Raw genomic sequence first — 14,101 nt, 5'->3', positions numbered from 1 at the left:
GCAACCTGTAACCCTTCCCTCCCCTGGCACTGGGGTACCCTCCCTGCCTTTAGTTTCTCTTTCTTCTCAGCCTATTTTGTACTGTTTCTCCCTGCGCTCTGCTTATTTTCCTCCTTTCTTCTCGCTGTTCTCTCACCCTTTTCCCCACTGTGGTATTTTGCCTCTCCCACACAGGATGCTGGGCTTTGGGACCCCAGTGGGCACCCTGCCAGTCAGGCAGACACCTGCTTGCACAACAAATTCCTGGTCTCTTTCAATGTAAATTACCACCATATTTATAAAATTCACATTTAACTTATGTAAACCTGTGCTTTTTTAAAAAAAATTAAGTTCCTGTACCTTTTATTGTGTCACTGACAAAGATTTTCATATTGTGCCCCAAACCCATTTTCCTGTAAGTATTATAGTTTTTTTTTTTAGTCTTGCAATTTTTATTGCCTGATTTTGCATAGATGCAGTAATAACTAATACTTAGCAAATAATTAATAACTGAGTGCTGCTGCTAAGTCGCTTCAGTTGTGTCTGACTCTGTGCGACCCCATAGATGGCAGCCCACCAGGCTCCCCTGTCCCTGGGATTCTCCAGGCAAGAACACTGGAGTGGGTTGCCATCTCCTTCTCCAATGCATGAAAGTGAAAAGTGAAAGGGAAATCACTCAGTCATGTCCGACTCTTCGTGACCCCACAGACTGCAGCCCACCAGGCTCCTCCATCCATGGGACTTTCCAGGCAAGAGTACTGGAGTGGGGTGCCATTGCCTTCTCCGAATAACTGAGTAATAATTAGATAATGAAAGAATAAACTATAATTTATTTAAATAATCATTTAAGTAATGGTTTAATTAGATAACAGATTACTAACTTTATGAAATTTCAACCCACGTGTTCATATCCTTTTAATATGCTATGTGATGAAATCAGAAGTACTCATAAGGCACTCTTGCTGCAGGCTGAAGTCACGGTGAACATCTGGAGGAAAAGCCCTTGAGCGATTGTTTGAGTTTCCAATTCAGTTTCTCAGTTTAAATTTCTAATATAGCAAATATTAATAGATTCAACTCAAACAAATGCTTTGCAGTGTACTCAATAACTTTCAAGAGTGTAATGGGGTCTTGAGACTAAAATATTTGAGAACACCTGCTAAATCTAGTCTCCTAGAGGTTTTCATTCCTGCAGTGAAAAATATAACATTTCCTTGGTATAAACTCAGAGATCTTAGACTTTATAGTCTAAGAATAAATACAGACAGCTACTGTGTAATCTCTTATATGTGCGATCTAAAAAAACAAACTAGTGAATGTAACAAAAAAAAGAAGCATACTCACAGATAATAGAGAATAATCTAGTATTACTGGTGAGGGAGGGAAGGGGGACGAGCAAGATTGGGAATTAAAAGTTATAAAATAAATAAGCTACAAGGATATATCTATTATAGGCACAGGGGGCATAGCATTTAATAATAACCATAAATGGAGCATAAAAATTGTGAATCATGTTGTTCATCTGAAATTAATATAAGATTGTAGATCAAATATACCTCAATTTGAAAAAAAGCAGGTATTAAGCAGTTTGTCTCTATAATGCTTAATTGCCCTCCAGAAGTGTGGTACCAGTTTATAATCTTCCTTATGATCAGCATTGGATTATGCTCATTTAATTTTGGCTAAATTTAGTTAACATCCCAGGTCATGAACACCAGCTAGAGTACAAAGTTGGAGATTGTGTTAAAGTTCTCCCAACTTTTTGGAAATTTTTGAAACATTTTTATTTTGAGCTTTAAAATGGCTTTGAAATGTACTTATTGATGTATTAGTAGGTTTTAAGCCAAAGATGAAATCTCTTGTTTTGACTTCTTCTGAGAGGAAAACTCTGGAAAGTGGACATTATAGATACATATATGACTCAACAGTTCAAGGGTTGGTTAAAAAACAAAGGGACATAGCTTTACACACTGTTGTGATTGAAGACATTGAGTTATGAAGTAAAAATTTCCCTTCTGTAAAATCACAACATAGAGGAAAACACTACCACGAAAACTACTTAGGAAATGGTTTGGCTTCTTAGAATGAAAACACATGGAAACGGCTCTCCTTGTCTTCCTTCTGGCCTTCCCTTTACCTAGTTTCTTCTCTTCCCTCCTAATTAGGCCATTTGAGCCCATGTTCTCAAGGAGGCTTTTCAAATAAGCCTTGGTCTCTCCAAGAACTGAGGAGTTTAACAAAGCAGAAAGAGACTTACAGAAACAAAGCTGGTCTTCTGTCTCTCTTGTTTTCCCTTTTTTTACCTTAATTAACCCTGATTTGGGTTCATGCTCTGTTCTAATTTCTCTCAGATGCTTTATGCCTGCTCTTATTGTATAATATGATATAGTAAATAACCTCCTGTAATTATATGGAACAGAGTATATGTCTCAAGTCATAGCCATCTGAGCATCTCCAGAAATTTCACCTGTACAACATTGCCAATCCTCGTGGTGTTCCGGGTCTTATTTCATTTTCAGGTATCTGAAACAAATTGATTTATTTCACTGTGGAGAAAATAGACTGAAAATATAGTTTCATCACAAACTGGTCACCTTATGATAGAGTACTATGCAGCTATTGTGTGTGTGTTAATTGCTCAGTTATGTCTGACTCTTTGCAACCCCATGGACTGTAGCCTGCCAGGCTCCTCTGTCCATGGAACTCTCCAGGCAAGAAACTGGAGTGGTTGCCATTCCCTTCTCCAGGGGATGTTCCTGACCCAGGGATTGAACCCAGGTCTCCTGCATTGCAGGCAAACTCCTTACCATCTGGGCCACCAAGGAAGCAGTATTTCACTGTGGAGAAAACAGACTGAAAACATAGCTTCATCACAAATTGTTGCACCTTATGATATAATACTATGCAGCTATAAACAAGAACACAGCTACTCTTTTTGCACAAATATGGAAAGAGTTCTAAGGTCTGTTTGTTGGGTGAGAAAAGGCAAGGGAAAATATGTATATTAGTGTTTGTTTTTGCATCAGTTCTAGAGGACTATACAAGGAACTACGTGCAGTGGTAGTGTTTGGGCTGGAGGAAGGAAATGAAGCAAATGGAAGACAAAGGTAGAAATGAGACTTCTCATCTTGTATCTTGTTTGTTTTGAACAAGCGAATGTGCGTGTGTGCATGCTAAGTCGCTTTAGTTGTGTCAGACTCTTGGCAACCCTATGGGCTGCAGCCGGCCAGGCTCCTCTGTCCATGGATTTCCAGGCAAGAGTACTGGGGTGGGTTGCCATGCCCTCCTCCAGGGGGTCTTCCTGACTCCAGGATCGAACCACATCTCCTGTATTGCAGGTGGTTTCTTTACTGTTGAAGCACTGGGGAAACCCAAACATGAGAATGTATCATCTTAAAAATTAATATAATAATAATAAAGATTTACACTTGCATTGAGGAAACAGAACCATGACATATTACTAGCATGTGAGAGAGCCCAGGGTCTGATAGTAAGGAGGCATTTTCTCACAGGTTTATATTTAATTCATAATTCTGGGATTCTTCCCACCATTCATGTGTGTAATGAGCTTGACCTTGGGATCTTGGCAGCTCTTCTTAGTTGGAGGGTATCCCTGGAGAGGAGGAAGTAGGTCTTTTCCTTCCTGTCAGCAGCAACAGGACCCTTCTTTGCATTTTTCAGCTGTCTGGGTCATGCTGGAACTGGCAGATGAGGGGAGGAGGCAGCCAGGGGTTCTGGCACGGTCCCCAAGGTGAGCTGTTTTTGACTGCAGGTATCACAGACAAAGCTTTGAAGAGCTGTCAAAACCAATGCCTTGCTTTCTTTGCAGAATGATGAAGATGCTAATACTGGGGCAGTTGAAAGCAAATTTTGAAGGTTTTCATTCAAAGAATATGCTCACAGGACAATGCTATTAATGATCTTTGGCTGGGTCCAAGTTTGCTAATATTCCAAATACCTTAGGTTAGTTAAGCAGCACATGTCTAATTTGGAGTAATTTATTCTGTTAATATTTTGGTTTTCTGCTGCCAGGAACGCTGGGCATATGGCATTCCCCTAAGACATGAAGAAGGAAACCATTATGGGTGATAATAAGGAACTCACATTCATTGATATGTTTAACATCTTGGCTGGAAGATGAAATTCTAAGCCATGAGTCCCAGTGGGTTCCCAGTTGTGCACAGGTTAAAGTACATTTCCCCATGACTGCTGTATTGATTCCAGTAATAGGATGACTCTGAGGGCCACTCTGAACCTAGGCTTTGTGATAAGAATCACCTGGGATGCTTGCCAAAAACAGATTCCTGGACTCCACCTAAGCCTGGATATCTGCTCAGTTCCCTCAGATAATTCTTATCTGGCAAGTTTGGGAAACACTGTAGAATCTTGAGAGGAAAGTGATGTTTTACTGAATCATCCTGTCATTAGGCTGACCTCTTCTACCTGGAAGATAAACGTCTTTCCCTGGAAAGAAAGGGGCAAGCGCTGTCAATTCCCGGGGTGTCATTTTGCATGGGCCTGTGAGAGAACGTTCAGGATCTCCATTAGACTTTACTAGTGATTCATACTTAAAATATTTGATTTTCCCATTTTTGCTTACAGGAAGAAGGTCGTGAAATACCTGCAGTTTCTTCTCAGAGGTTTCTATTTTAAATGCAGAGCTCAGAAATCTTTGGAGCCACATGTAAAAGTTCAGGCTTGCACCCAGTAGAGGCATCTGTTAACAGCTGTGTGCTTAGTCACTCACTTGTGTCCAATTCTGTGAGACCCCATGGATTCCTCTGACCATGGTGATTCTCCAGGCAAGAATACTGGAGCGAGTTGCCATGCCTGCCTCCAGGGGATCTTCCCAACCCAGGGATTGAACCCAGGTCTCTGGCATTGAAGTCGGATTCTTTACCATCTGAGCCACCAGGGAAACTTGATTTAATTGCCTTCACAATATTCTGTAGTCAGACATGTGAGTGTCTCAGGAGGACAGACTAGTTACCGCAGAGGATGTTTCTGTGGCATACCTATGGAACGCTACCAGATGCCCTTCCTGTAAAAAAACATCTTCTCCCATTACAAAGTAACAGTCCCCAGTTGGTGGCTTCTATTCAACGAAGCTGAAAATTTGGAACTGGCCTTTCTGTTCCGTGATAGAAAAGGTCAGAAGTTAAATGAATCCTCCTCTGGAGTTCTTCTAGTGATGAGTCCCCAAATCTCACTCACAAATGAATTTGTGAACCAGGTCAGCAAATGGATTTGTTTTTATTTGACTTAACTGATCAGGAGAATAGACAAGTTAATAAAAAAGTTTAAAAACTGGCCTAACAGGTTGTTGAACAAACTTTTGTTTTTGATCTGTCACCGTTGTGTCAAATCAGTTCAATGACTGATACTTCTATGAGATGAAAGGCAGTCCGGGTTTCAGACTCAATGTATTTTCAACAAACGTCACTACACTGATAGTAGAACTCACCCTACCTGTTTTGTTCAAGGGGACTGTGATGATTTCACTAAGAGTTTGCTTTTTATACCTTCTTATTTTTAATTACTCTGACTTGATCTTAATTTGTATTAATACATTAATATATTTCTTTTCATTAACAAAACCACACACTTTTCCATTGTCCAGTCCTAGAAAAAGGAAGGAGGAGAGAAGAGCAGAGAAGGGAAGGAATTCAGCCCCGAAAACAGGAGTGGATATAGGTTTCACAGGACCTGAAGCTCATTGTCTTCTTTATGAAAAATTATTCAAAAATATCTCACTTCTGAAAATTTTATACACTCATATGGCCATGTGAACCCACTGCTAGGACCCTTCCAGCATCTTGGAAGGAGCCCCTGCTAGTAAAGAACTCAGAGCTGAAGTTTTTATCAGCTTTAAAACAGCCTCTGTCTACGTACACCTTTTCATCTTCTAACTTCACTATTAGATTTACGCCCCTTCAAAAACTGCACATTTCTGAATAAGTAAATGAGTAAAAGTCTTTCCATGCCCAGGTAAACAGTATTTTGAGAAACACATAAACCAATTCTCAGATGAGTCTCCTGGGGGTACTAACGGGCTTCATGACAAGCTGGTTTCTACCTCTTCTCATCTTCCCAGAACTTTGCCATTGGGTGCATTTTTGTGACATCCGTATTTCTTTTTGGTGGGATAGGGCAGAGCATCAGGAGACCTGGATTCCAATCTCAATGTCACAACTGTCGAGAGGGTTAGGAAGGAGGAAGCAGTAGTTGAGATGCAATTACCCAGAAGGAGAGACTGAGGCCTGGGAAGATGTGGCCACTGACCCCGAGCGGCACAGTTAGCTCCTTGAGCAGCAAGGATTCTCAGTCCAGCGCTCTTTCCATCTGTACTTCTTGCATCTTCCTCCAGCTGTTCATCCTTGGGAAGAAAGACTTCTGAGTCAGTGATGCTTGGTTTCCTTCTCTATATAGGAGAGAGCTAATTCCTTTTGGGTTTAAGATTATCTTTAATTTCTGATTCTCTGGCTGTTTTTTTTTTTGATTGTCCCGATGGGGATTCAGTTTCCAGCTGACCTGTGTGTAGCTCGTAGTGCCCAGTACAGGGTTTGCTGAACGCTTTGAGAATGGAGGCTTTATAATTTAGGACCTCAAGGTGGAACTGTGAGCAGAATGGCTTTCCCCTTGGCTTATTACTGACCTCTTGAACTTTGTTGATTTGAGAGTTGTCGGAGAAGCACAGGGCTGAAAGGGCCCTGAGAAGGCAATCATGGCTTTGTTTCATTACACAATTGAAGAAGCAGAGGCCCAGAGACCCTCCCAAGGCTGCTTCACAAACATTAACAGGGAGACAATGGGAACTTGGTTCCCCTGATTCTCCACTTGATGTTTTCCCCATTACTTTATTCTTTATTCCCTTTGGACTGATTTTAAGTCGTTACTACTGGTCCATAGGAACCCAACTTCACTTCTAATAACACAGCTTCTGAGAGACCATCTGTCTTGTCCACAGAACAGACTAAAGGTTCTGGTGGAGTCCATGTTGGGGTTATTCTTGTTTATCTAAAGTCAAGTCTCTATTGTTTATATATTCAAATTAAAATATGACTTAGTTTATTAACAGGGTTTCCCAGGTGACTCTAGTCACCAGTGCAGGAAATGTAAGAGACAGCAGTTTGATCTCTGAGTCGGGAAGATCCACTGGAAGAAAGCATGGCAACACACTCCAGTATGCTTGCTTGGAGAAACCCATGCACAGAGGAGCCTGGCAGGCTACAGTCCGTATGGTCTCAGTGAGTCAAACATGACTGAAGCACCTTAGCCCACACACACAGTTGATTAACACATATCCCCCTGCTTTTCTCAGGTCTGTAATTCTTTCTGACCCCTGTCATAAACATAAGGGACATCAGTTATTTTGATTTTACTTTCACCACTAGAAGATCACAGATAAGCTAAATATTCCCTCTGTGGATCTTTTTATCAGTTTTTCCTCCTCTTCCTCAAAACTAGATTTTTCCCTTTGAAGCCATCTTTTTTTTTTTTTAATCTTTTGGCCACATCGCACGGCATGTAGGATCTTTGTTCCTTGATCAGGGATGGAGCTTGTGTCCCCTGCACTGGAGTAGTAACCGCTGGACCGCCTGCAAAGTCCTGAAACCATCTTTGAGGAGGTGCATGTGCTCTGCTTACCTGCTGGGTTCAGTTTTGTGTGGCTCTTGCAGCTGGCTCATCACTATCATAAACTTGCTCATTGAAATCTGGTTACCCTTTGAAGTGGACACAATTTCTCTATTTGTTGAAATGGGAGATTATGACTTTCCTACTGTTAGACTGTTCGTTGGCAGTAAAATCTGAGTACCAACTCAGGCTTTCTGAATCAATTTCTGATATTCTTTTTGTTACCTCATAGCCACCTGGAGGACAAAATGTGAGGAATCCAATAAAGCCTCTGAGACAACATATGTGGGAATTTGGAAGAGGAAGGATACCTTCTATTAGCTGACGGCAGGAAGAGCTTATCACAGACACACTGCTTGGTCTGGGCTGAGAAGGCAGGGTAAGATGTTAGAGGGGAAGAAGAGAGCACCTGTGTGGAGGGAGGGTGGTCTATCTGTGAGCGTGGGGTGTGGGCTAGTGCAGACTCTTGTCATCAGCCTCAGCCTGTCCAGCACTGGCTTGATTTGGGAGTCACTGAATTATGCCTGTTGATTCGCTCATCACTGTGCGGACAAATGGCCTTTGCCGGCAGCTTCTCCTGCCGTTTCTTTATCTATAAATAAATTATGCTTTTGTTCCCCTATGTATGCATTTCTCTTTTTTTTCTCTCTTTTCATAGAAATAGTCTTTGTAAAGTATATATCTTAAAAGCTAACATGTGTTACCTATGTCATTTGAAAGGTATAATCCCACCATTTAGCAACTAGTCTTGATCTACAGTTTAGAACCCTTTTAATGGGCAAGAACATTTTCTCCTCATTATCACTTCCTTAAATTGAATAGAACTGGGAGGCCTGGACTTGGCCTTGGGGGTTTCTCAAGGTGATAATGAGATGGCATTTTGTCCAACTTGTGCCTTATTTCAGTTCTTGGTGTATTTGCCTTATTATCTCTACTAGGTTTTAAGCTGTTTCAGCAGGGACCATGTCATTTCAGTGTTGAATTCCTCACTGTGTCTGGCACAAAGTCAGCGCTCAGGCAGTCAAAGATACAAGGTGGGGTTTCCAAAATTTTCTTGATGATAGAATCAAAAGGGTGTTAAAAGAATAAGGGTTATTCTACCTTCTGGACAGCGAAGCTCTTAATTTCTGTGAAGTTGATTTCTGTATGTTTATGACAGAGACTTTTTTCCCCTTAAGGGCCAGAATATTTCTGTGCAGTTTACCTGGACACTCTTTTGGGGATCTAGGTATTCATCAGAAGGTTGCTTGGTGAATATTGAATCCAAGCTGTAAAGGATTGAGAATCATAAGGGTTACTTCATTCAGGTTTTGGTGACTCCTGGGCAAGCACACCGCTTTAAGGACAGACTTACCATCACCTACCACATACACCAGCTTCCCCTCCCCTGACCCCTCCTTCCCCTACAAAGGCCTGCCTTGATCTCAGGCCCCAGCAGACCTTCCCAGCAGCAGTGCCAGTGCAATCTATTTGCTGACTAAACCTAAGACAGGACTATATACTTTTTACTTTATTTTGGCTTCACTGGCTCTTCGTTGCAGTGTGCAGCCTTCTCTCATTGGTGAGCATGGGTTCCAGGGCCCATGGGCTCAGCAGTTGCAGCATTCAGGCTTAGTTCCACCCCTCCCCGCCACCCTGGAAAGTGGGATCTTAGTTCCCTGACCAGGGATCAAACCTGAGTTCCCTGCATTGAAAGGCAGATTTTTTGAACACAGAACCACCAGGGAAATCCCTGTATATATATATTTTTTCTTTAATTTATTTATTTCGCTGCTCCAGGTCATACTTGTGGCATATGGGATCTAGTCCCCTGACCAGAGCTGGAATCCGGGGCCCCTACATTGGGAACGTGGAGTCTTAGCCACTGGACCACCAGGCAAGTCCCAAGACTATATATTTCTAAAAGTTTTCACTCTGAGGTTGGTCTTATTTCTATTTAGGCAGCTGGACAGGTCCAACTATGTGAGTGTGAATGAATTTAAGAGAAGGTATAGTCAGTGTCATTTTCACCGTATCTCATTTAATCCTCCCAACTACCCTATAAGGTAGGCAGAGCTGGGATCCAAACCCAGCTGATTTCAAAGCCCAGGTCTTTTACCCTACATTGCACTGCCTCCCTCTGGACACTCAAAGCCCTCCATGACTACACTTCCATCCATCAAAACAGTCTCACCTCTCTCTGCTCAGGCTTCCCTCTAAGAATGAGAAAGGCCGTGATAAGCTGTGTCTGATCCAGAGGCAGAATGGTCTGTTTGGCTGAGATCTGAGTCCCCAGGACTGGGAAGATGACAATTTCACAAGAGTAGGTGGGCTTCTCATGTGGCGCCAGTGGTAAAGGATCCACTTGCCAATGTAGGAGACGAAAGAGATGTGGGTTCAATTCCTGGGTCAGGAAGGTCCCATGGAGTAGGAAATGGAAACCCACTCCAGTATTCTTGCCTGGGAAATCCCATGGACAGAGGAGCCTGGTGGGCCCTAGTCCATGGAGTCACAAACAGTTGGACACAAGTGAGCACGCATACAACAAGAGTGGGTAAAAGGGAGTATAAATTTATGTGTCCTGCACACTGTGTAATAGATTCTTGGTATAAGTTGTTTCACTTACTCATAATCATTTCCTGGAGTGTCAGCAGTGTTAGCGAGAGCCCATGTATATAAGGATTAAGAATTTAGAATAGGGAGCCATTTCCCCCAGTATTCAATCCCAGTTTTGCTACTCACTAGCTGAATGACCTCGGGCAGGTCACTTACCCTGCCTGTGGCTTAGTTTGTTTCTCTGTAAAATGGAAATGATGATAATCAAACTTGTCTTGTAAGGTTGTAATGAGGATCAGTTTAACAGTGTCTGGCAAATGGTAACCTCTTTCCAAGGGTTAACTCTTCATTGTGTTACTCACTGAGTCGTGTCTGACTCTTTGCAACCCCATGGACTGTAGCCCACCATGCTCCTCTATCCATGGAATTCTCCAGGCAAGAATACTGGAATGGGTTGCCATTTTCTTCTCCAGGGGATCTTCCCCACCCAGGGATCAAACCCAGGTCTCCCTCATTGTGGGCAGATTCTTTACCATTTGAGCCATCAGAGAAGCCCTAGTTCTTCAGAATGTCCTGATTTTAGAGGGGAGGAATTTGGACATGAAAAGGTTATGTAACTTGTTTGCCATTTAATCAGGAAATGGTTGCACTGATTTAAAAACATTTTTTTAAATTAACTAATTAATTTGACTGCACAAGGTCTTAGCTGTGGCATGCAGTATCTTTAGTTATGGCATGTGGAATCTAATTCCCTGACCAGGAATCAAACCCAGGCCCCTGCATTGGGAGCATGGAGTCTTAACCACTGGACCACCAGAGAAGTCCCAGCTGCACTGAGTTTTTAAACCTAGGTATGTCTGCTTCCAAAGACCATATTATTTTTAGTGCATATTACTGCATTCAGTGAGATAAAGACAGTGAGCTTTTCAGAATGAGAGGTTGTCTCTTAAATATGTACTTTTAATAAGAACATAGTGACACATTAAGGAGTTAAAAAGAGAGTGGGTTTTGAGATGAACGACAGAAAATTGCCCTCAGTTTACATACTTTTCATAGTCTAGCATGACATTGGGGCTTCCCTAGTAGCTCAGATGGTAAAGCATCCGCCTCCAAGGCAGGAGACACAGGTTCGATCCCTGGTTCGGGAATATCCCCTGGAGAAGGAAATGGCAACCCACTCCAGTATTCTTGCCTAGAGAATTCCATGGACAGAGGAGCCTGATGGGCTACAGTCCATGGGTCACAAAGAGTTGGACACAACTGAGCTACTAACACACGCACACAGCATCCCATTCTGGGGTCATGGAAATATAGCATGGTCACCTGCGAGCAACTAATGGTTGTAAACCCTATGTAATGGTTGCTGCTGCTGCTACTGCTAAGTCACTTCAGTCGTGTCCAACTCTGTGCGACCCCATAGACGGAAGCCCACCAGGCTCCCCTGTCCTTGGGATTCTCTAGGCAAGAAAACTGGAGTGGGTTGCCATTTCCTTCAATGCATGAAGGTAAAAAGTGAAAGTGAAGTTGCTCAGTCATGTCTGACTCTTTGCAGCCCCATGGACTGCAGCCTACCAGGCTCCTCCATCCATGGGATTTTCCAGGCAAGAGTACTGGAGTGGGGTGCCATTGCCTTCTCCATGTAATGGTTAACCTTCATCATTAGAGTGTGCCAATTTTACAGTGAGGAACTTGGCCATGACGAATTTAAGTATGGGTCCCAGATGGCATGGAATACAGAAAAATGAGATATGCATGATCAGTACACACACAGAAAAAAGGAGTTTTGGTGGGAGGTGGATTATATGAATCGATCTAGGGCCAAGAAAGCAACTTGGGACTGGAGGCTGACTGCTAAGATTGCTTGCATTGGAAGAGAGCTAACGGACTGAGGGCAACTACCAAGAGTAGGGGGAACATCAGCGGGGAGATAGCAGACACGGTAAACATAAGATGGGAACGTTCGTGGCTGAAGGGAGTGTCAGTAACTGCATCCTTTCTGATCAGGAATACGGCACCAGGTATTAAACACCTCAAATGTGCCTGTCATACATATCTTAACTACTGTCTCCTAGCACAGAATGAATGATAGTCAAAGATTTGTATTCATCACAGTGTTATTTAAAATAAGAAAAATTTGTAGATGATTTGTTCCAAAATAAATTGATAAAATTGAATAGTATGCAGCTGTGAATAGTAATTTTAGGAATGGTTTTTAAACTCTATAGGAGCAAGAATCTTGTACGCTTGCTCGTATCTGTAATAGTCTTTGCTTAAGACAATGCCTGGCACATGATAAGAGCACAATTAATATTTGTTAAAGGGACTTCCCTAGTGGTCCAGTGGTTAAAACTCTAAGTTCCCAATGCAGAGATGCAGGCTGTGTGGGTTTGCTCCCTGGTGGGGGAACTAAGGTCCCACATTCTGCGTGACATGGCCAAAACCCAGTATTTGCTAGAGAAATAAATATAACACTAAGTATAAAAAAATTACCAAAGGACACTAAACTGAATCTCTTGCTTTGAAAAGAATTCTGACCATAGAAAAGGGAGTGTTAAAAAATGCTTCCATACTAAATACTAAGTACTCTGTATTGGATGGATCCTGAAACAGAAAAAGGACATTAATCTAGGCATGACAAGACATGGAATAGTTTTAAATGCACATTGCTCAAAGAAGCAAACCAATCTAAAAAGGCTGCATCTATTGTATGATTCCAACTATGGTGGTTTAGTTGCTAGGTCATGTCTGACTCTTGTGCCCCCATGGACTTTAGCCCTTCAGGCTGTCAGTCCATGGGATTCTCCAGGCAAGAATACTGAAGTGGGTTGCCATTTCCTTCTCCAGGGGCTCTTCCTGACCCAGGGATCTATGTAACCAGTTTCTGTTACATCTACCTGCACTGGCAGGCAGGTTCTTTACCACTAGCGCCACCTGGGAAGCCCAATTCCAACTATATGAGATTTCAGAAAAGCCAAAACTAAAGAGACAGTAAAAAGATCAGTGGCTGTCAGGAGTTTCAGGAGAGAGAGGGGAAGGATGAATAATGAAACACAGGGTATCTTTAGAGCAGTGAAATTATTCTGCATGATACCATAATGATAGATAAATGTCATTCATCATCTGTCAAAACCCATAGAACTGTGCAACACACAGAGTGAACCTTCACGCAAACTATGAACTTTAGTTGATAATAGTGTATCAGTATTAGCCCTTTACTTTAACAGATGTACTACACTAACACAAGGTGTTAATAACAAGAGAAACTGTGGGCAAGGTGTGGAGAGGTTGGAATAGAATGGGTATGTAGGACTTATACTACCCGCTCAAATTTTCTGTAATTCTAAAATTCAATCAAAAAAATAAATTCTATTAATCTTTTAAAAATAGAACATTAATGGAAAAGCTTGTGAAATCTGAATACATTCTGGATTTTAGCTAATAGTAATGTACTAATGTTAATATATTAGTTTTATTAAAGTTACCGTAGTTATGCAAGTTAACCTTATGGGAAACAAAGTAAGTAATATATGAGAACTCTATACTATGTCTGTTACTTTTCTGGAAATCTAAAATTAATCCAAAATGAAAAACATGTTTTTAAAAAAATGCCTTACAGCAAATAACAGAGCCTCCTGGCTGCCATCTAGTAGGGCTGTGTTCCAGTGGGGCTGCCAGGACTCAGGTGAACAGGAGAAGGGAAAGCAGATGATCAGGGGAAAATTAAATGCTGACACTTCAGTTCTGGACTTCAGGTGACAGCAATGACACCTAAGAGATGAAATTAACCGCTTTATATGTTTTAAAACACTCAAGTACATCTTAACAAAGAATTTACACAAATGCCATAAACTATTTTGGAAATAAAGTGACAAAGGAAGGACAAAGGAAGTTGGACCTTTTAAACTTGTCTCATCTTTCCTCTTGGAACATTTTCCTTTACTTCTATCCACCC

At 41.8% G+C, this 14,101-nt stretch overlaps 1 long non-coding RNA gene across 2 annotated transcripts in view; it reads left to right on the top strand.

Moving 5' to 3' along the window:
- Positions 1-10,387, top strand: part of LOC133246589 (uncharacterized) — a 93,220-nt gene extending 82,833 nt beyond the window's left edge. For both annotated transcript variants that reach the window (XR_009736083.1, XR_009736085.1), the window contains exons 4-5: positions 7,847-7,993; positions 9,394-10,387. This is a non-coding gene — a long non-coding RNA (uncharacterized LOC133246589). The remainder of the gene's footprint in view (positions 1-7,846; positions 7,994-9,393) is intronic.
- The last annotated feature ends 3,714 nt before the right edge of the window (positions 10,388-14,101 follow it).

The sequence above is a fragment of the Bos javanicus genome, chromosome 1 (assembly GCF_032452875.1).
Source record: "Bos javanicus breed banteng chromosome 1, ARS-OSU_banteng_1.0, whole genome shotgun sequence".
Lineage (NCBI taxonomy): Eukaryota > Metazoa > Chordata > Mammalia > Artiodactyla > Bovidae > Bos > Bos javanicus.
This window is presented reverse-complemented; position numbering and strand designations above follow the sequence as displayed.